Source organism: Sturnus vulgaris, chromosome 4 (assembly GCF_052056855.1).
Source record: "Sturnus vulgaris isolate bStuVul1 chromosome 4, bStuVul1.hap1, whole genome shotgun sequence".
NCBI lineage: Eukaryota > Metazoa > Chordata > Aves > Passeriformes > Sturnidae > Sturnus > Sturnus vulgaris.
The window spans coordinates 41,336,544-41,357,699 of NC_142246.1; the positions used below are offsets into that span (position 1 = coordinate 41,336,544).

A 21,156-nucleotide genomic window follows, 5' to 3' on the forward strand; every position below is an offset into this window, starting at 1 on the left:
TCTGGAGAACAGTTTCATAGTCTGATTTGTGAGGATGTGAGTAAATCTTTGCATCAACTTTGGCATGGACATAAGGATCTTCTGACTACTGGGGATTACATGAGGCAGCATGGAACCTGCCTTTCTGTCTTCCTGGGCTTCCTCATGTTCCATACTTCAGGAAATATCTGAACACTGCCAAGCTCCCTCAGCTCCTTCTCATAAGATTTGTGCTCCAGACCCTTCCTCAGCTTTGTTGCCCTTCTTTGGACACACTCCAGCACCTCAATGTCCTTCCTGTATTGAGGGGCCCAAAAACTGAACATGGGATTGGAGGTGCAGCCTCACCAGTGCCAAGTACAGGGGGACAATCCCTGCCCTGGTCCTGCTGGCCACACTATTTCTGATCCAGGCCAGGATGCCACTGGCCTTCTTGGCCACCTGGGCACACATTGGCTCATGTTCAGCTGCTGTTGACCAGCACACTCCCAGGTCCTTTTCTCTCTGCAGCTTTCCAGCTGCTCTTCCCCCAGCCTGTAGTGGTTGTTGTGACCCAAGTGCAGGTCTTGGCATTTCACCTGATAGAAGCTCATACAGTTGGCCTGGGCCCCTCAATACAGCTTGTCCAAATCCCTCTGTGGAGCCTTCCTGCCCTCCAGCAGATCAACACTCCTGTGTCACCTGGCTGAGGGGGGTCTCAATCCCCTCATTCCAGACATTAAACAGTACTGGCCCCAACACCATGCCTTGGGGAACAACCACTGTTTGACTGAGTCAAACTGAGATCTATGAAGTTGCTGTCTGCTCTGAAATTGGATCCTTTAATGTTTCTACAGATCATGAGACAGAAAAACTTGTTGATTTGTAGACAGTTCAATATAGAAGACTTGATTGCTGAAAGATAGTACAATGTACCTTCTCAATATAAAGATGCATGAAAATATTTATCAATTTTTATATTGTATTACTCTTTCTAGGATAGTGAGAAAATTTCTTAAAATCTGAGTGACACAAAGAAAATAAGTTTTATTTGGTTTACTCTAAAAGCCATTCCCTGAAAACTTTGCTTTGATACATTACTGATGAAAATGACACTGACACAAGTTAGCAACAGCTGAAAAACAGGCATTGAGAAAGCTGGTAAAGTTACCATTACACTTATTTTAAGCAGTTTTATTGGAGAACTACCTTAGCAGTTTGAAAGGAGCAGGAAACTCATTTGCATAAAAGTATCAGAACTTACTCTTTAACATCTTTGGAAGTGAAGAATTCCACACATATTCTATAGTTGCTACCGTAGCATTTTATACAGTCACCATTTAAGCTTCCCACAACACAAAAAAAACCAAAAAACCAAAAAACAACAACAACAACAACAAAAAAAAACCAACCAAACAAACAAAAAACCAAGCCAAACCAAAAAAAAACCTACTTGGAAATTAGTGCCTTGAAAATAAAGAATTCGGTTCTCACAGAAAAAGTCAAACAGAGAAGTTTTTCTACAAGGACTACTTAAAAGCAGCGATGGTAAAATTTTCCATAAAGAAGCTCATACTCTTCCTCCTGTAAAACACCTGTTCAGCCTACACAGAAGTGCTTCTGTGCCAGGGACCAGGGTTGGTCCATGGGGCTGGGAGCAGAATAGCTGGGCACTGAGGGCAACCTTGGCACAGGCTGGACTTCCACTCACCAGGGCATGCAGCATCCAAGTTGGGTGCCAAAAGACAGCTCCACTGACAGCCTCAGACCAGGAGCAGCACAGAGGACAAAAGTACACGGCAGGCCCAAAGTCCATCCAGGAAGGAGGCAGAGCTAAAGCCGAGCACATCTTCTCCATGTCTCAGGAAGGGAAGGTGTAGCAGTCCTGAGCTTATACAGTTCCCTGGGCCTATGGGCAGTGGGCAGGGATCTCAGGTGAGACTGCTCAGCGCAAATATGGAATCTTGGTACTTGCCAGCAGTGGTGGGAAAATTGGTCCTTCTCCCTCTGTGTTTGTCCTGAGTTTTCTTCCCACCTCCAGGAAATAAAAAATAAAAATAAAAATAAAAATAAAAATAAAAATAAAAATAAAAATAAAAATAAAAATAAAAATAAAAATAAAAATAAAAATAAAAATAAAAATAAATAAAAATAAAAAAAAATATTTTTCAGAATCTGCAGTAGCACACATTAGGCCAGACACTTTTACCTCTCAGGTAGATTAGTTTTTCTAGCTGCCTGCCTGAATATGTCTCCTTGTTCACCTGTCAGTCACTTTCCACCAAAACTGATGGCATCCAAGTGCCAGTCACTATTGACAGGTAAGACTCAAGAGAGGAAAAAGTTCGTATCTCTTTGATTATTTCATCTCTTCACATGGCTACACCTGCTTCTCACTCCTGGTCTACAGGCAAACCAGTCATTTTTAATAGACTTACATTTGCAGCATTCATTTAAAACAAAGAAATAATAAAGATACATTCAAACTATATATATATATAAGGTCCTACAGAATGTCTGTGACAAAGAGGGGACATGAATGTGGGAGGGAAGGGACATGACCATATCACTTCCCAAGCAATAGATCAAGATGCTCAAAAATAATCCATCTTCCTTTTACATTAGGGCTTTTTAGTATTTATTGCTGTGAGAAAAAAACAGTTTGAGTCATTATGCTTCACTTGCTGTTTGATTGAAGCTACAGCTCTTTAGGCTTGACTTAAAATTATCTGTGATATTTATGGTGGGTTTCTTAGCTTTCTGTCTTGGAAGATTCATAGATGAGCTTCAAAAGTGTAAAGCAATGTATTTATGTGGCTAATACTTTCCATACCCTTTATCTAAAGGCCATCTTGATTATTGTTCTAAATTCCAAGATTAACCTTTTAAAGAAGGAAGATTGCCAAAATGTAGGAAGATATACCAGGAGAAACCAAAATTATCCCTTCATAACCATTTTGAGAAGATGGTTAACATTTCACTGCCTGAATTTTTAATTTATACTGCAAGAAAAAGGCAGCTTGCCTATAGCATGTGTGCCTTTTCTGTGACCACCAAACCACAGTGAACAGAAAAGAAGACTGATATTTTTGGTATTTCCTTTAATAAAGAAAATAAGAGGAAACTGGAAATTTCTAGGATTTACTTGGTACTAGCAAATTCTTGGTAAGAGACTCACACAGTAAATTGTGAGGAAGACTCTGCTGGAGGGCGACCAGCCCTTGCTCAGTCTCTTGGTTTGTAGGTGGAGTCCTGTATTTGATAGCAATGCTGGTGGTGCTGTGCACCACAATAACTCTACACTGTTCTTTATAGAGTCCAGTTTCAAAGAAAAAATACTCCCCATGTTCCATTACAAATCAAATTTCCCGAGCTTAGCTTTGGAGATACAGCAGTGTATATGCAACTGTCATGCATGTCAGCTAAAATATTGCTGTGCTGAAGGGCATTAACTTTGCAACAGCTTTGCAGCCTGTTTGACTAGCAGTGCTTGTTCCACTGATCTAAGTCAGCCAACATGGAGAGGAGTTTTGTGATTGGCGTCTGTTCTCTGCTTTTGGGGTGGAAAGAGTGATAGTGAGAATTCTGTTTCACCTGCTGTGATCGTTTGCCTGTCCTTTCATAATATCTTTATATATATATTAGCCAATTTCAATCCAATCTGACAAAAGGGGTGAGGCCTCATCGGGATTCTGTTCCTGATCTCCTGAGAGACAGAAAATAGAAAAAAGTTCTTTTCATTCAGATATCAGCCAGCTCATGCCTACCCACTGTGAATAATTCTAACCCAACCTCAGCACAGCTCAGGGAAAGATAAATAAGGAACAGGAGAGGAAGCAGTGGATCCTGGGATGAAGCTGAGAGAAGGTGACAACAGGCATCAGAAGGTGACCTGAGATATTTGTTTCCTTTAAATGAGAGGAAAGTTACCAGTCACAAATCTGTTGGAAATGCAGCTCCATTTGTTCCCCCACTCAAAACCAGCTTGTTTTCCCTGAAATGAATAACAAAATATTGTCAACACAATTAAGAATTTCAATTAACTATTGAAGAAATGTCCTTTCCTACAATGTAGCTACATGAAGATTATTTTTATTGAGACTGATTATCTCACAGTGGAAATGCAAGGGAATTTAATACTGATATTAATTTGTGCAGCTGCAATAATGTATAGTGGTTTTATATGTTCATGATAAGCCTTCTTGCTATTAACACCTTCTGTAAAGATGGATGGAAAAAGTTTGAATGACTAATCTTCCCTCTCTTACTCATTGCAAATGAGAATTGCAGGCAGTTATCTGCTGTAGCCTTTTTGTAACAAGGATTGTCACTCAGAGAAACACAGATCCTTCTGGATACATTAAACAGTGCATTAAACAGGATCTGCTGAAATAAATAACAGCAGTCTCAGAAGTTTTCATACACATCGGTTTTATCAGCCTTAAGGCTGAAGATATTTTCTAAAATTCCTTTGCTTTTGATAATATTAAAAATGTGGAAACAGAATGAAGAGACAATTTTATAAAAGTATGTTTTTAATGCCACTAATTCAGATGTTTCTCAAAATGGTGGTAAAAACTAAACACAGACTGGAAAGACTAAATGACTTCATGCTTTTCTATACAGTATTGTCATACATAGCTGGTAAAATAGGAAATTCTGCAATTTTCTCAGCAATATTGGAAACTTAAAAATAATAAAAATCCCCTGCTTTATTTGAATTGCTAGTATTTGGAATTAATTGCCCCATGATCCTGGCTGGCAGACTATGTATGTACACAATTTCTGAGCAGAAAATAAAAATCAAGTTTACTCATATCTACGGAACTGGGGTTCTTTTGGTTTTGTTTTTTTGTTGTTGTGAGGGCTGTTTTGTGGGTTTTTTGTTTGTTTTGTTTTGTTTTTTCTTTGTTATTAGTTGTCTTCTATGGTTCTTGGAAAGTCTATCCTTTTGCTTACCTAAAATATCTGTATAATTCATACAACATTTATTGCCCATATTCTTTACCAAATATAACCATCAAATATTTTCTCATTTGGATAAACATATCATTAGGTACCATCTTAAAAATTACAAGTGAAGAACTCTTAAAGGTTGCCAGCATTCCCTTGGCAGGTCCAGTATCAGATACAATTTTTTTTTAAATATTGTTTTTGTAAATGTAGAGTTTTGGGAGTTCATTATAATTTGTTCATAATTTGACTATTCAGTCTCATATATGTGCAATAAAGAGGCTCTATCACTTCTTATATCAAGGAATTTCTCTGTCTTGATTCTCTTGGATTTGCAGATATATACTGGATAGAAGACTAGTGATGAGTAAGATTAAACATAATTTTGAGGCATAGTTCTTTATTTCCTTTCACTTTTTGTAGAGATAAGTAGAAAAGTGAAGGAAAAGAAGTTTAAAGACACAAGTCTTAGTAGGAGCTAATTTTGCTCAGATTCTTCATGTCCCAGATATGCTATTGGAGGACCAGTGCTGAGGCATGTTGCCCAACTTCATTTAAACTTTCATATAATGATATTTGAAATTTCATGATTCTATTTTTCATGTAATTTTCTTTTAGTTTTCTTTTTTATTTTTTTTTTTAATAGGAGTGGGAGAAGTGATCTGGATATTTATATTTTTTCCGTACAGGATCCTTGCACAGGGGATGATACCTGTTATTTACAATGAGTTGTAGCTCACTTGAGGTCAGTGAAAGTTCAGAGCCAAGTAACCATAAAATCCTCTGGAAATAATCAAGCATTCAAAATGGTGTACTGTCCTCTTCATTTACAGATTTTTGTGAGGAAATATCTATATCCCATGAACCTATGTCTTTTGTGGCCATTGAGAAGGGCATTTTGTGTTTTCAGTTACCATGCCTGATATATCCCAAGATTGAAAGCTTTGAAGATTTAACTTACCTTCTTTCTGGAACTCTTAAAATTTCTCATTCATGTTCTATGTTCTTTGAAACTCCTCCACAATCCCATGGGATAGGTTGACTCCTTGAAGAACAGCAGCAATAATATTTCCAGTAAAATAAAAACAGAAACATTTTCACAGCCATCAGACATCATTATTCCTTTTTTGCATTTTGCAAAATTACAGCACAGATATTAAGGACTAGCCTAAGACTATAAAAAATTCAGAGGCTGACTTGAAATAAAATCTCACTCTTCTCATTTCCAAGCATCTGCCCTTGACAGTGAGCCATTAGCTGCATGAATTCAGGTCTGGGGTTTTGGTTTTTTTCTCACTGCCAACATGAACATGAGTTGCATGAGTATAATATGATATTAAATTCAGTGTATTGTATAAAGAAACTAATTATAGTAAGGCTAATTGTTGTGCATGGAAGGAGTTATTACTTTAGATTCAGCCATGCATTGCACATAGATTGCATATTAGATTCATTTCCAATAGATGAGTGATATTTAATGGAGCTGTTTTACATTAAATGTAGCTTTGGGAGGTCTAATGAACAATTATACCAGACTCCATGGGAATTTTGAGACAGAGAGCAGAAGTAACAGATGCTGCATGCTTCAAAAAAGATATTTTAATCAAATATGATTTTCATTGTGCAACAATGGTGAGGCTCATCACGGAAAAAATTCTGGCTGGTTAACAGGCAATATATATAAGTGCCAAATATGCACAGTATATAAATAAGTACATAAATATGTATAATACAGAAAAGTTCTGGATATGCTCTCAGATATTTGACCCATAGATTCTATAAACTGCTTTATTCCAAGGAAACTTGGGACTGAGATGCTTTAAGTCAACTAACAGCATAGCTAAATATAACATACTTCTTTCTTTTTTCTTTGTATTTGTTAATTCAGACCTCTTTGTTATCAATTAGACCTCTACATTCAAGAAACCAAAACTTTTTATGCAGTTATTTACCCATTTCTTTCCTTAGGGCAGAAAGCAGCTGTCTTCTGTAAGGTACATTCACTCTTAATTTCTGACTTCAGTATCCAAAATACTGTAGCAAAAGACCTGAGAAGATCAAGTTCTGAGTAATGGGTTTTTATAGAACAGTGCAACAGTTTGCTTTTACTATTGTGTTTCAGATATAAGTTTGAACTTCAGTTGATCTCAAATGAATCTCAAAGTCTGATAGCAATGACCTTTAATTTTAGTGTGGACTAATGAACTACTTGTTTTTCCAAGGCTGCTGCCATAAAATACAACACTTCTGGCAGAAAAATACATTAGCTGCTAATGAGGACACAAACTCTAGGTCTAGATGAGTGCCAGCCTAATAGGCAAATAAGAGCACTAAAACTTTGACTTTTCTATGTCAAATATTTCCTTCTTACAAAGACAACCAAATAAAAATCAGGTGATAAACTATTATTTCTTTTGGTCCTTATCAAAACAGAGGAGGCTCAATGAAAGCCTTTATCTTCTTTGAGATATTTTTTAAACAGAGCACTACATGTATATTACTGAAAGTGTTTTTCCTTTGGTTAGATTAAGAGAAAAAAGAAACATTCAGACTATAAACACACCTCCAAGTTTGTAAATTTTATCTGGTGCACTGGCAATACTTTAAAATGAGTCTTATTTTTATGAGTATAGCTTGCTGCTGTGTGGAAAACTAAATTATTACTGGAACTGAATAAACACCACATGAATCTTTAAATATGATTTCAAACGTACTGTAGTGAGGTAAATAAATTTCATAATTACCATGCAAGATTAGCCATAAAATCTTGTTGGGATACTATTTCATACTCTTACAGAAGCCAACACAATCAAAAGTAGTTTTCAGTTTTTTTACAGAAACCTAGTTTCCATAACCACTTGCATTCTGAGCAATAGGTGGAAAGTGGGTGAAAATAATTTTCATCTGATATTTACATTAAGAAAATGGGGTGGTCTCCAAGACCTATGCAATGTTATGGAAATGCAGTGCTTCCTGAGTTGCACATTGCTCTGGATCACAGGCACCCATACAGAGCTCTTGATGGAAAGTGGCTTTAAAATTTAAGTAATGCAGCACACTGAGAATTAAGACAACACATTATCGTACAGTTTAATGCTTTGTTTCACTCTGGTGGCCACTGAATGATGCCTTCAATGCTGCTACAACATCTTTCCATGAGGAAAAAGGGGCAAATGCAAAAAGCCTGCTAAGATTAGAACTTAATACACAAGAATGGTTTGTGTTGGAAGAGACCATAGAGATCAAATAGTTCCAACTCTGCCATGGACAGGGAATGTTCCACTAGACCAGATTGGTCAGAGCCCTATCAAGCCATCCTTCCAGGGATGGGGCATTCACAGTTTCTCTGGGCAACCTGTCACTGTGCCTCACCACTCTCACGGTAAAGAATTTCTTCCTAATATCTGACCTAAAGCTGCCCTTTTTCAGCTTATAGCCATTCCCTCTTGTCCTATCACTGCTTGCCCTTGTGAAACCTCTCTATTCAGCCTTCCTGTAGGCCCCTTTTATGTATTAGAAGACTGCTTTAATTTCTCTCCAGACTCTTCCCTTCTCCAGGAAGAGCAGCTTCAACTCTCAGCCTGTCTTCATAAGGAGAGGTGTTCCAGCCCCCTTACCATCTTTATTGCTCTTTATGGACTTGCTCCAAGAGGCCCTTGACTTTCTTGTGTTGAGGTCCCCAGAGTTAGATGCAGTGCTTCCAGGTGGGGTCTCATGAAGTCAGAACAGAGGGGCAGAATCACCTCCCTTGACCTGCTGGCCACTTTGTTTTGAATGCAGCCCAGGACGTGGTTGGTTTTTTGGGCTGTGAACACACACTGCCAAGACAATGAGCTGCTTGTCCACCAAAACACACAAATCTTTCTCATTAGGGCTGCTCTCAGTCCATACTCTTCCCAGCCTGCATTTGTGGACTCGATTGCCTCAACCCTTGCACTTGGCCTTGTCAAACTCCATGAGCTCTGCACAGGCTTACCTCTCAAGCCTGTCCAGGTCTCTCTGAATGGCTTCAAATTCTTTATGTCTCTTATGATATCGTCTTGTGCCTTTCTGAGAAAGTTCAACTATTGCCAAAATAGCTGTATGTGTTGACAGCTGAAGTGTCTGAGGCCATGAAGGGCTGTATTTCTCACAACATGTCTTGCAGGTAGCTGCTCTTTGCAGGCTTTTAGCATTCTTCTTTGAGGCACATAATTCTCATGTAGACTTAATAGCAGCTTATGTATTACTCTAAAAGTAGAGGAGGAAAAATGTCTAAAATACTATTCTATTTTAAAATTCTATATTATCTCTCTAAAATCTCAGCAATCCATTTCCCACTTTTAAATTAAGTTTGGGCTTCTCTCTGCAAAATTAGCTGTAAAAAATGTATCTGTACAATTTGTAAATATGTAAAATTTCTTCTAGAAATTGCTTTAAATGCCAAGTGCTCCTATGGTACTTGCATATCAGAAAGAATTATACAAGACATTATAATCTATATTGTATAGTTACCAAAACCCTTTATTGAGCCTCTAAGTTTAATCTCTGTATGCTGTTTATTTTATTGCCATTTTAATTTTACTGCTTTCAAGTTCATTAAGTAATAACAATTATATATTAAATAAGGTAAGGCTGTTATGACTCATTGACTCAACTTGAAGAGAAGTTGCTCTTTAACTAGGTCTAAATTTCAAGAAATGTCAAGAATGAGCTCAAAAACATAAATATCAAGAGAGATCTTGAGAGGAACTTGCAAAACATCTTAAAAATATAAACATAAAAGTTACGGAAAGATTTTATATTTATTGACAACATGAACTCACAGATGTTTTATAACAGTCTCTCTCCCCACCAGAAAGATCTTTTGACATCCCACACCCAACATCACGGAGGGACGTGATGTGACCATAATGGATCCCTTCTAAAAAATACAGTTGGGGGAAGAGAAAGAAAATTGTGATGCAAAACTTTTTCTGGCTTCACCTTTGAGTTCTGCAGTGAAGTCAAAGCTGTAACATGGCTTTGATCAACATCCTTGTGATCAAAGGATCTGATGGCAGCACAGAATAGGGGCAAATATATGCAAGCTCCCAAGGCTACTGCTGACAGAACTATCCTAGAGGAAAGGACTTAAATCCCAAATGGCAAATGGGAGGTAAGCCAAACATAAGCCAAAGGTGGCCCAGATAAGCCAAAATGAGTGGAAATTTGACTACAAGAAAGCAAGTAAATTGCTTCAGGTACCAAAGAATCCGTAGAAGCCAATATCCTTGTAGATACTGTTCTTTCCCAGTGACATAAGGACCTGACAGTGCTAGTACACATGGGGCTGTAAACATCTTCAGAAGCATTTCCAGAACATCCTCAGCTGCACAGGCACATGGCCCCACACACTCACGTGTAAAACTCTGCCCTTACATTTTGTTTTGACCCCTTCCCATCCTGTCATACAAGCAGCAGTTGGGGTAACACAAGGAGTACTGTTTGTCTAGAAGAGGAACTCTCAGCTGGCTGCAGCTCAAAAAATTAATTGAAGGGAGCCCCCTCTTGAAATTGTTCCCTTTAGAGCATTTTATTTATTTTACTTTGTCCCCACAGAATTAAAAAAATAAACATTTTTTTCATTTCTCCTAGCATAATCCCATTGCAAATACCACTGACAACTGATGCAGTAGAAAGACTGTTCCCTTGAGAATAATTACATAAATATTACCAGGAAATATTGCTTCCTCATTTTGCAATGATACTAAATAACAATACCATGAAGACAACAGAGGAGTATGATAACTAACTTTAGATATATAAAGGACAGTAGAAAGGAAAATGAGAGTTACTAAGCGATCCTCTGTCTCCAGAGAGGGTAGGATAAGAAATAATGGTTTTAAACTGTGGCAAGGGACACTTGGATCAGACATTTAGGAAAAATTCCACAGGCAAATGTAGAATAACATAAGAATAGAGTGCCTGGGGTGTTGTGGAGTCGCTGTCACTTGAGGTTTTTAAGAGTAAGAGACAAACATCTGTCAAGAATGACACAGGGTATAGCTTGCTCCTGCTTTAGGGCATGGGGGAAGCACCAGAGGGCTTCCTGGAAGTCCAGTCAAGATGCAGTATATGGCAATGCCTAAAAAGAGGGAGAAAATATGATGTGTTTAAAATCTGTTTCAAAGTATTTGAACTGAGATTGGGTGAAATCTGGATTTGTTATTTTAATTTGGACTGTAAATGATCTACAAATTATAAAACAAAATAAATAAGCAAATACAATGTCTCAATCAGGTTTCATCACATCAAATTCAGAATGTCTTTTGCAGGAATATGATTTTAATACAGGTTTCCTACATCTGAAGGAATAAAATACAGCTTTATATTATTAAACGCATGTACTATACTAAATGAATTCTTATCTTTAGAAGCATTTTGCAGTCATGGGGGGAAAAATGTAACATTTACTTTGTTTTATGCTCATAGAATATAGTGGGAAGGATAAATAGTCCAAAAGCTTTTATAATTATTTCACCTGTAGACTGCTCCCCTGATAGTTAATGTAGGTGGTTTACTGACTCATTTGGAATTACTTCACAGTCTTACTTAGATATGTGGAGGAAACTGTTTTGTTAACACTTGAATTTTAAATGATATATTGATCCAAGCACTACTACAAAATGGTTGCAGCTAACTTTTCAGCAAGCTGGATAGTTACAAAAACTGGTTGCATGGATGCAACTTTTAATCTGTTTTTTTTTCATTCTCTAACTACAATATTAAAAAAAATTACAAGCTCTACAAGCTCTTTTTATTGTATTAGATCTGGAAAAGAATCAAAGAAATTAATTTAGGCAATCTTTTAATTAAACCATATAATTGGTCATAGCATGAAGTTTAGCTATAGGGGATATCCATTTTATATATATATATATATATATATATATATATATGTATATAACTCCATACTTTTCCTTGCACAACATAAGCACAGCAACATTTATCTTTTGCTTTACCATACTTTGCCACAAAAGCTGACCTAGAAAATCTATCCAGAAAGTGTTTTACACTTCGTTAGCTATGGTTTTACTCTAGTTACCTTATGCCCAGTCACCTTCTATTAAACCTTTGGGATTTTTTATCCCTTTGCACAGGATTAGATAATGGCATTGGGAAGACAGATGTGGCATGGGATGACCTTCATATGGTATGACTGAAACTGTCTTTGGAATATGGACGGGCTGCAAAACCACTAAAAAAGATGCATGAACTGCTACAGACCTTAGTCCTCTATGTCTTAGGTACAAACCTGAAGGAGAAGAGAACTTTCTTTTTAATCTAGAGACTCCATTTTTTTTCCTAACAAATATCTGAAAAGATATCATGCCTGACATGATCTCTTAATTACATCAGTATTAAAACATCCCAGAGGATCTCTGACCACAATGATGCAGTTTTTCTTTGCCAAGAAAATAATACAGAGACTAATGAGGATTACTCAGCTGCATTATCTGAGACATAGGTTCTGCTTTCCTCTTTGTAATGCACTGAAGAAAATCACCCAAAGTCAGGAAGCGCGGGACAGAAAAAAGAGTACAGTAGAGAAAAAATAAGGGCAAAGAGAAATAAAAAAGGAAAGAAAACAAGAAAGATAGAGAGAAATTAAAGGCTAAATGGAAACAGAAATGTAGAAAGGTAAGAAAGAAGTGTGAGAGAAGGGAGAAAGAGAAGAGAAGAGGAGAGAAGAGAAGAGAAGAGAAGAGAAGAGAAGAGAAGAGAAGAGAAGAGAAGAGAAGAGAAGAGAAGAGAAGAGAAGAGAAGAGAAGAGGTGAATAACAGGGACACGGAAAGGTGGGAAGGGATAAAAGAGTGGGACAGAAAGTTCCCTAGACAAGACAGACAAAGAAAGTAGGGAAGAGAAATGAAAGGATCGTACTTCCAAATTTTCCCCTCTCAGAAATAGAAAAGATTTTCTGTGTAAGTCAGGATGCCCTGAGCTAAAACATGAGCTTATAGTTGTATGCATTTAGAGTACCTGTAGAATTTTCTATACAGGAGCACAGTCAAGCATCACAGTGTCTTGGAAAACTACCAGTCTCTCGGGTGATAAATTAAACTATTGATAATTGCTTCAGGAGAGCTCAGTTCAGTGGTAATAACTGAGTACACACTTTCAATACGGAGTAATCATTACATCTTGTGAAGGCCAGTGAGTGAAAAATTTTCTACCAAGAAAATATACTCCTAATTCAACTCTCCAACCAACATGAGATCCCTCTCATAATGGACAGACGCACCATGGCTCAAGATCATTTGCAATTATCCTGCATCTTAGCAGGAGAGAATTAGCACAAGCAAGGGGCTGCTGCAGAATAAAAGAATTCTGAAAATAAGACCACTGGAAAGCAAACATGTCAGATTTAGGTTTTTTAGATTTGTTTAGGGGAGGGAATTAATCTGTGCTATTTGACACTTCCTTTGCATCAGCTTTGCCAAAGTTATTATTTCTACCCACCATCTACTCACACTGAAGTGTCTCTCAAACATGTTGTTAATCCAGACTGGTATAATACAAAAACATCTGAGTTTTCCTATTTCGCTTGAGGCTTGCCTCAGCAAATACTTGTTGTGCACAGAGTATATAGTTCTTTGTCAGGTTCTAATATTCAGGTAAATTGTAGTATTCTCACAAATTTCAAAAATCCTTCAAAATACTACTAAACCACTCAAAGATTAGGAAATCCTATAGCTACGTAAATAGAGAAAGCATAGATGCTTGTAAAATTAACAAAGAACAGTGTCTTTCATGAAAGTAATCCCTAATAGTGAGATTATCCTTTTTTTCCACCTTATATAAAGCAAAATATTATCACTATATGAAATACTGTTGAGGTACATACACTTCGTGTCATAATGTGTCTACATTTCAATGAGAATAGGGTTTCAGATGATTAAGAAAGGGATATTTATTTGCATATTTTCATGTTTTACAATTATTATTGTTGTGGTGGATATAGAACAGAACTCTATATTTTCACAGTAATTTATTAACTCTACAATGTAGCCTAGGTTTCGAAACCATATATTATACTTACTTCTTACTCTAGCATTGCCAATGCTCCTTGAAGAAATTTTTTCCAAGGTCGGTTGTTTTCAAAATAGCAATTGTGCTACTCTGACATACAATTCATTGTCTTTTCAGAACAATTTGAAACATTTTATCACAAAATGAAGACCAATTCTAAATTAGGGTTTAACCCCATATATAGATATAGCAATACAGTAATAATTAATATTAATTTGGTCAGCCATATTTTTTTAAAAACTCCTGAAGTTAGTAAGTAGCATGTTGTGACAACAAACTGATCTATTTGACAGCTATAATCCACTTGTTGCATAGTTTTTTTGTCCTTTGTGCTTGTTTCCATACACTTACATACTTGCCACTATTGGATAAATATTAATTTTGCCCCTTCTTTATCCTGAATTAACAGAAAAGAAGATTAGAAGAAATGCTTGGAAGAAAGAATGGCAGAAAATGAAGAATAGGGATATTTTCTTATTGAGAAGAGTAACATTTATCAAAACATGCAGGCCTTGTTCTGCTTCCATCAGCTGTAAGGGATACCTATTAGTAAATTAGTACCACTGTTCAGCTGCTTTTTTTTTCTAACTCCAAGGTCTCTTAATTCAATATGAACACAGTACACAAAGTGCTTGCTGGCTATTCAGTGGAATCGCTTCCATTTGTACACCTCCTCTCCAAACTTTCCTCAATTGCTCGTGTAGGATGCAAGTGGACCTGGTGGCATAACCTCCTGCAAGATGGGCATTGATTTGCTTCAAATCTTGATAAACACTGAAATTAGAGAGAAAAAGGCTTAGCAGATTGATGAAGCTTTGCTGAGCAAAGGGAGGGCAAGAACTATGAATATATATTAAATTGAGCTATAGTATCAAAATAGTCAGAAAATGAGGTGAGAGACCTATTAAAATCTCTCCAAATAATAAAAAAGATCCAGCTGAGCACATGATGTGATATGAATATAAAATAGGGATCCGCTTGTCTATACAGAGAGGCTCTTCTTGATCCATTGCTGCCTGAACTGTTTGAAGGTTTTTTCCCTGTGCTCTCCACACAAACCTCTCTGGGTGCCAGACTGAGAGCAGGAATACTATCTGGATACAAAGTCCAGTGGATCTGATATGCCTTCATCAGAGCAGGATAAAATAAGAGAAAAATTATCTTAGTAGCAGCAGTGCATTCCACAAAGCACCCCTTGCTTCTGTTCAGTACAAACACTTATCCTTTTGATTTATATTAAAATTAAGCAAGATGTATGGAAAGCAGATAACTGTGATGTTGATATCATTATTATTGCAAAAATATTTACTGGTGCTTGATTTTTAGTTCAATGGAAATAAGACATAATGTCAATGAAAATCTGTGAACTAAAGTAAATTTTCATGTATAGCTATACCTGTTTTCTTAAGCAATTTTATTTGAGGAATAAAATACAATTTTTGACTATTCAGCAAAAAGCAAAAAACTAAGCAGTGAAAGCAAAATACTTCCATGTTTGTGAAGCATCATACTGTATACCTTGCCATTTTTGTATTTGTCCTGAGGCATCACTATGACTGGTGTTAGAGACAAGATGTTGCGTTGGATGTGCATTTGTTCTGATTCACTACTGATGTATGTCCTTATGTCATTTTGACATTACTGACTTTGAACATCTGAAATATGAAAAAGCAGGGGAAAATTTTTGAAGGAATATAAAGAACTTTACCTTTGCTTTTTGACCTGCCTGTGTGCCAACACATTTTTGTTTTTCTTTCTAAAATGCAAACAGTACAAAAGATGATCTATTTTTGTGATTCTTAGAGCATATTCTCTCAACTATATTTCCTGCATCTTAATGGTATGCAGAAAAAAAAATAGTCATTTTTCTCTAAACCAATTTATTTGTTTGCAAACTATTACTTTTATTTACTTCTTAATACGATAGTAATCATTCTTTCATACTATTTATACATTACTGTAGTTTTACAAGCTTCATTAGACATAAAAGAAATGAGATAAGGCCCTAAGGTTCGATTTTACCTGCAGCATAACACAGTTTTAGAGAATTTTATACAGTGTGTGGGTGGTTTTAGTTCTATGTAAAAAATAGCCTTTACATGTCCTTTTTCCTTAACATTAATATTTTGTACATTCTCCCAGCTCTAAGACAGACAATTCTGAATTTCTTCTGAGGTTCATAATTATATAGGTCCCAGCGCTGAAATCTCAGTTACTGTCAAGTAGCATTAGCATAAAAATGAAAAATTTCCAATGCAAACTACTTTTTGGCAGATGATTAGTGGACAAGGCAAAGGCAATGGCTTTTTTTTTTTTGTTAGGGATATAGTCATCAAAGATATTTCATCTCCGACACATTTTGATTGATAACACTTCACAATTACACTGAGTCAGTAAACACAATCCATAAGTACTTCTTAATAGCCTGGAAATTCTCTTGCAAACACAGAAGCTCTTGCTCAAAGAAAAACTCTCCCACCCCAAACTAGCCAATCAACATTCTGTGTATAATGAAACTCCATTTTTAAACTTTCAAGAAGCAAAACAGTGTCTGCTTACTTTTTTCCCACTTCCTTGTGCCTGTTTATCCTACCTTGAGCACCTTTGCTGTTGCATAGCTCCATCTATTCTAACACTCTGTCTTGATGTGGTTTCTATAGTAACCACCAGCATTACTCCTTTAAGGATTCAGGCTTTTTCTTATTTAGCAGACAATGAAAGAGTTGAGAATATAAGAGTTGAGAAAATGGTGGACAGACTGAGGGATCTGAGCCAGCTTCTCATGAGGAATTTTGTTAGGATTGCACAATGTGTCACTCCCATTGTTGAGGCCTGGCAAGTTACAGGCAACTGGTCTGGCAATATGTCTTTTTCTTCTTTACTTTATATGCACTTAATTTCCAGGAATCTTTAGTTGTCTGGTGCTGTGTGAATCCTTCTGCCTGTCCTGAGATTTCTAAAACACCAGCGACTCTGTCTCAAATATCTCCTTGCTGTGCTGGATACGAGACTGAAACAATCATACTTTTATGTCAATAACAGACAGTTCTGCAAAATCTCAAAGAATTTATTATAAAATCAATTGCTGATTCATCCTTCTCTTGCTTTTGAAACTGTGTTTGCTAAAAAATCACATTGCAGCTAGCATGAAATATTAATCTAGTCCTTCTTTACTGTATTCTGTTTCATCTGTGTAGCTGTGAGGATTCTGGGCAGGATGATACTCGCCTTGGCAAGGGTTTCATCGACAGATGCTGGAATTCAAGTGTTGAGAGCATGAGGGAAATTGAAGGAAGGAGATGGGGGCAAACATAGCTGCCCATAGGGTTTACATGGTTGACACAAGTTATTCCGCAGGCATTAACACACCCGTGTAGTGCATGTGCCCTGATTCTTCTGGACACAATCTGAGAGGAGCACAAAGACAGGTCTGACATCACACCTGGGGCACTCCCCTCACCAAGAGTCCTTATTCCCTATCCAGTTGTCAGATCCTCACGGGGGCTCTTTTGGGAGCTGGGCCAGATATACCTGTTCTGGCTGTTTCCTCGTCACTTCTGTAGGCAGTTCCAGGTCACAAGCAAAACTTTACTTCATGTAGCACAAGACATGAGGTGAAGCTGCCTGAGGATGCTCCTGAGAACACTTTGGAAACTGATTGCACCAGAGTAAGGCTGAATTTGAAGTCCCTGCTCTCCTTCAGCACATTTTTGAGGGATGACAGATGCATATATTTTAGTCTTATATATTAAATAAAGCCTCTTCAACAGCAATGAGAAGTTGTAGAAATGAAAAGTGTAATTACCTGAGACCATCCTAATCTAAACACGGCAGGTTGTTTATATGTCAACACCTTACTTTCTTTACCTTAGTGCCAAAATCCAAAAAAGAAAGTGACAGGATAAATACATTAATTGAAGCCACTGTATGAGACTTTATTTACCTTTTCTTGTTGATAATGTATAGAAGACCGAAATCTTATTTATTTCGCATGCATATTTTTGGAAGCTCTTCTTTAATTGCTGCCAGAATTTTTCTCTGAAACTTGGCTTGGAAAATGGAGTAACTGTTTTGCCAGCAAGCAGTCATAAATAATGCTTATACAGTGATGCTAGAAGCCAGCAGATATTGTTATTGATTACATGATTGCCTTGTAAGAATTCCAAATGCAGACAATCTCAATTCCTTTATTAAGCTGAGGTTACTCAAAGTCATCATTGCAATTAATTTCTATTTAAGATCTGTTATACAAGGAGAACTAATAACTTCTCTAGTACATTTAAATCATCACTGAACTTTTTATTCTTGTGCATCAATATTTTAATAATAACAACAATGAAATGAATAGCTATTCTTTTAACAGAAACTATATTTTACAATACAGAATGATTAGAGAAAATCGATAGAGCAACTGTGTTTTCTTTTATAACATAAGGTAAATAGACATGACACCACCATTAATAGTGGCTCTGTCCTCTTTAATTAGCCTTTTCAAAAATTGTCCAAGATTAAAATCCTTTTTCAAAGCATATGTGGACGTGCATTGGCTCTTCAAGAGTGATGGAGGTATTTATGCTGTTCTCCTGTGTAGGCTTTAACTATTTTTACCTAATGTTGAATTTATCTCCATGCTGTTTGTAGATTTGATTCGAAGATACTGCAAAAAGTGGCAAAGAGTGTTAGAGATGAGACAGAAAAATATTGCAGTGGGAACTCTGTGACTAATTGGTCTTACATGTGAATTCTCTAAGGCATCCCTGGAATTATGCTACAGATGAATCTCTGGATCTCCCTGAAGGGCTTCTCAGGCTTCTCATGAGGGAGGCAGCAGCCCACTGTCTTTTTGTCACGTGCCCTGCCTCTGCAAAAAGTAATTTTGTATTGCTATCCAGATAAGCATGTACTATACATTGAATCCTAACTATTTAGAAATAATGAGAAGCTCAGGGCCAATCTAGCAGTGCTGATATGAGCAATAGGTCAGTTTAAGAGCACTGATGCAACTGGTAGACTTCTGAATATCTAGATGGTGTAAATAAGATTCTGCAGTATATATTACTATATAAATTTGGAGATAAACTAAATCTAAATCTGTAAAAAGAAAGTGTTTTTGATAGAGCTTATTCAGCTGTTCTTGGGAGTCTGTATGAAAGGGTGCACAAATATTTTGCATAAAGAGAGAACTAGATTTAATTTTAAAAGAAAAAGGAATAAATATGTCACTTTGATTTTTCTCTTGGCTCCATATTGCTCTCTTGGGTAATGCATTTCACTTTTGCTGTTCCTCAAGGAATAGCAAACAACAGAGCTCACAATTTAAATTTGCCTAAGTACTTTAAAAATGCTTTTCTATTTCAAAAAGGGTAAGTGTACCAGGGTACTCTTACTTATAAATGAATGTAAATTAGACGGGTCTCCTATTTCTTCTCTCTTGTACCTTATAGAGACAACCTGCAATTCTAATTAAAAAAAAAAAAAATTCTCTTTAAATAGATTTTGTCACTGTTAATTAAATAAATTAAGATAGGGAGAAGTAATTAGATATAGAATAAAAAGTAGTAGCAACATATTTAGAAAGCATGCCAAAATATATTAATGCAGTCTTTCCAGTCTAAATATGTGTGGAATAGCTAATAATAAAAATAAAAATAAAAATGTAAAAAATATGGTGTAGTGCTCACTAGCAATAGTTGTATGCCAACTAGCAGGGGGATGAATGTGATCATTAGCAATTAAATACAACTCCCTGAATATAAAAAATGAAACCCTGTTTGAAGGTATTGGCCAAGTGAAATAAATGACAAAATCCCAAGTGATCTCAGTTATCACCCAATATGCTTCAGAACTGGTATGTGTCTGAAAAAATGCATCCTTTCACCCCCGCCCCCAGCTGCTTAGGGAGATGTATCACCTGAGCAGCACAAGCACAGCACTTCACAGAGGATGTCAAAGAAAAGGAAATATCCCCTAAAGTCTGCGAGAAGATATGGAAATTTACAGAAAAAACCCATGATAGTGCATGTTTTTCTATCATGTCAGAAAAGAAATAGAGTAAGAATACCACACACTTGAGCACATGCATGCTGGATATAGACATGTGGCATCTGCCTCCATATCATGAAAGCTAATTTTTACCATTGTCAAAAAACAATCATATTCTATCATCTTTGAAACATCCCATTTTCATTCTCTTCCCTTCTCTACTCCTCCTTCTCTGTCTTTCATTTCTCTGCAGCAAAAGAAAGAGCTAGGAAATAAATAATGTATGAGAAAGGAAAAAAAAAAGGAATTAGGGTTTATTTATAGGGAACAATAGCTTAATTCATGAAGCAATCTTTAAAATGCCTGAGTCTTGCAGCTGGTGGTGAGGGTAAAACCTTATCAGGGTAAGGCATAGAGCCAATATAATAAAGACTCCAGAAGTGAGCCATCAATAAAAAAGGATTTTAAGACTCAGACACTTACTGGGCTTGCTTTTCCCTTTCAGGCAAGCTTCCTCATTCCTCCATTAGCCTGACTCTTCCAGTATCTTTAACCCACATAAACCCCCGCTCCAGCTCCTCTCCTCCTGTGTGCTTTGAAGCTTCCACATGGAGGATATCCAAATGGTAACCATGCAAGGAAAGCTGATTCCCTTTCCTTTGTTGGTCACGTACATAAATGTAAAGAGCAAATGGATGCAAAAGCCACGTGTTCAGTGGACATGCATTAACGGGTGTCATACTGCAATATTTTGTGTGGCTCATGTAGGTTTCTTTGCTCCATAAATTCAGTATTCCTTTATGAAATACAAGTCCTAAGGGGTTGCCATCCCTTACAGCCACTGAACCCCTTGCTCGATGGGAAATGACTCAGCATGTGCATCTCACCTGCCAGGATATGCCAGGGCCAGGTGCTCACCACACCAGAGCTTTTCTTCTCTGCCCTGCAGCAGCGGCTCTATATTTATACAAACCAAGGGGGAATGGTGTCAAGAATCAATTAGTAGGGAATTTCTGAATGCAGTTACTTGTTGCCTAGCAGCAGCCCAGCAAGCGGGGCTTGACTTTGATTCATTTAACCCCTAAAGAACCTAGGCTGACAGATTATTTTTCATCATCTACTTCCAATGCTGTCTCAGTCAGTCTGAAGGGATGAAATGCCTGGAATATTCTCTGCTGTTTTCGGGTGGGTCCTTGCCTCCATTCAGTTGA

General features: G+C 36.9%; 1 long non-coding RNA gene across 1 annotated transcript in view; it reads right to left on the minus strand.

Annotated features, from left to right (window-relative positions):
• Nucleotides 1–20,950, minus strand: part of LOC148223965 (uncharacterized) — a 40,589-nt gene extending 19,639 nt beyond the window's left edge. Inside the window, exons 1-7 of the long non-coding RNA XR_015803188.1 lie at nt 20,833–20,950; nt 16,557–18,620; nt 14,323–15,618; nt 6,864–6,959; nt 5,873–5,956; nt 3,889–3,952; nt 1,670–1,993 (exon numbers count right to left, since the gene is read on the minus strand). This is a non-coding gene — a long non-coding RNA (uncharacterized LOC148223965). The remainder of the gene's footprint in view (nt 1–1,669; nt 1,994–3,888; nt 3,953–5,872; nt 5,957–6,863; nt 6,960–14,322; nt 15,619–16,556; nt 18,621–20,832) is intronic.
• Nucleotides 20,951–21,156: the final 206 nt, after the last annotated feature.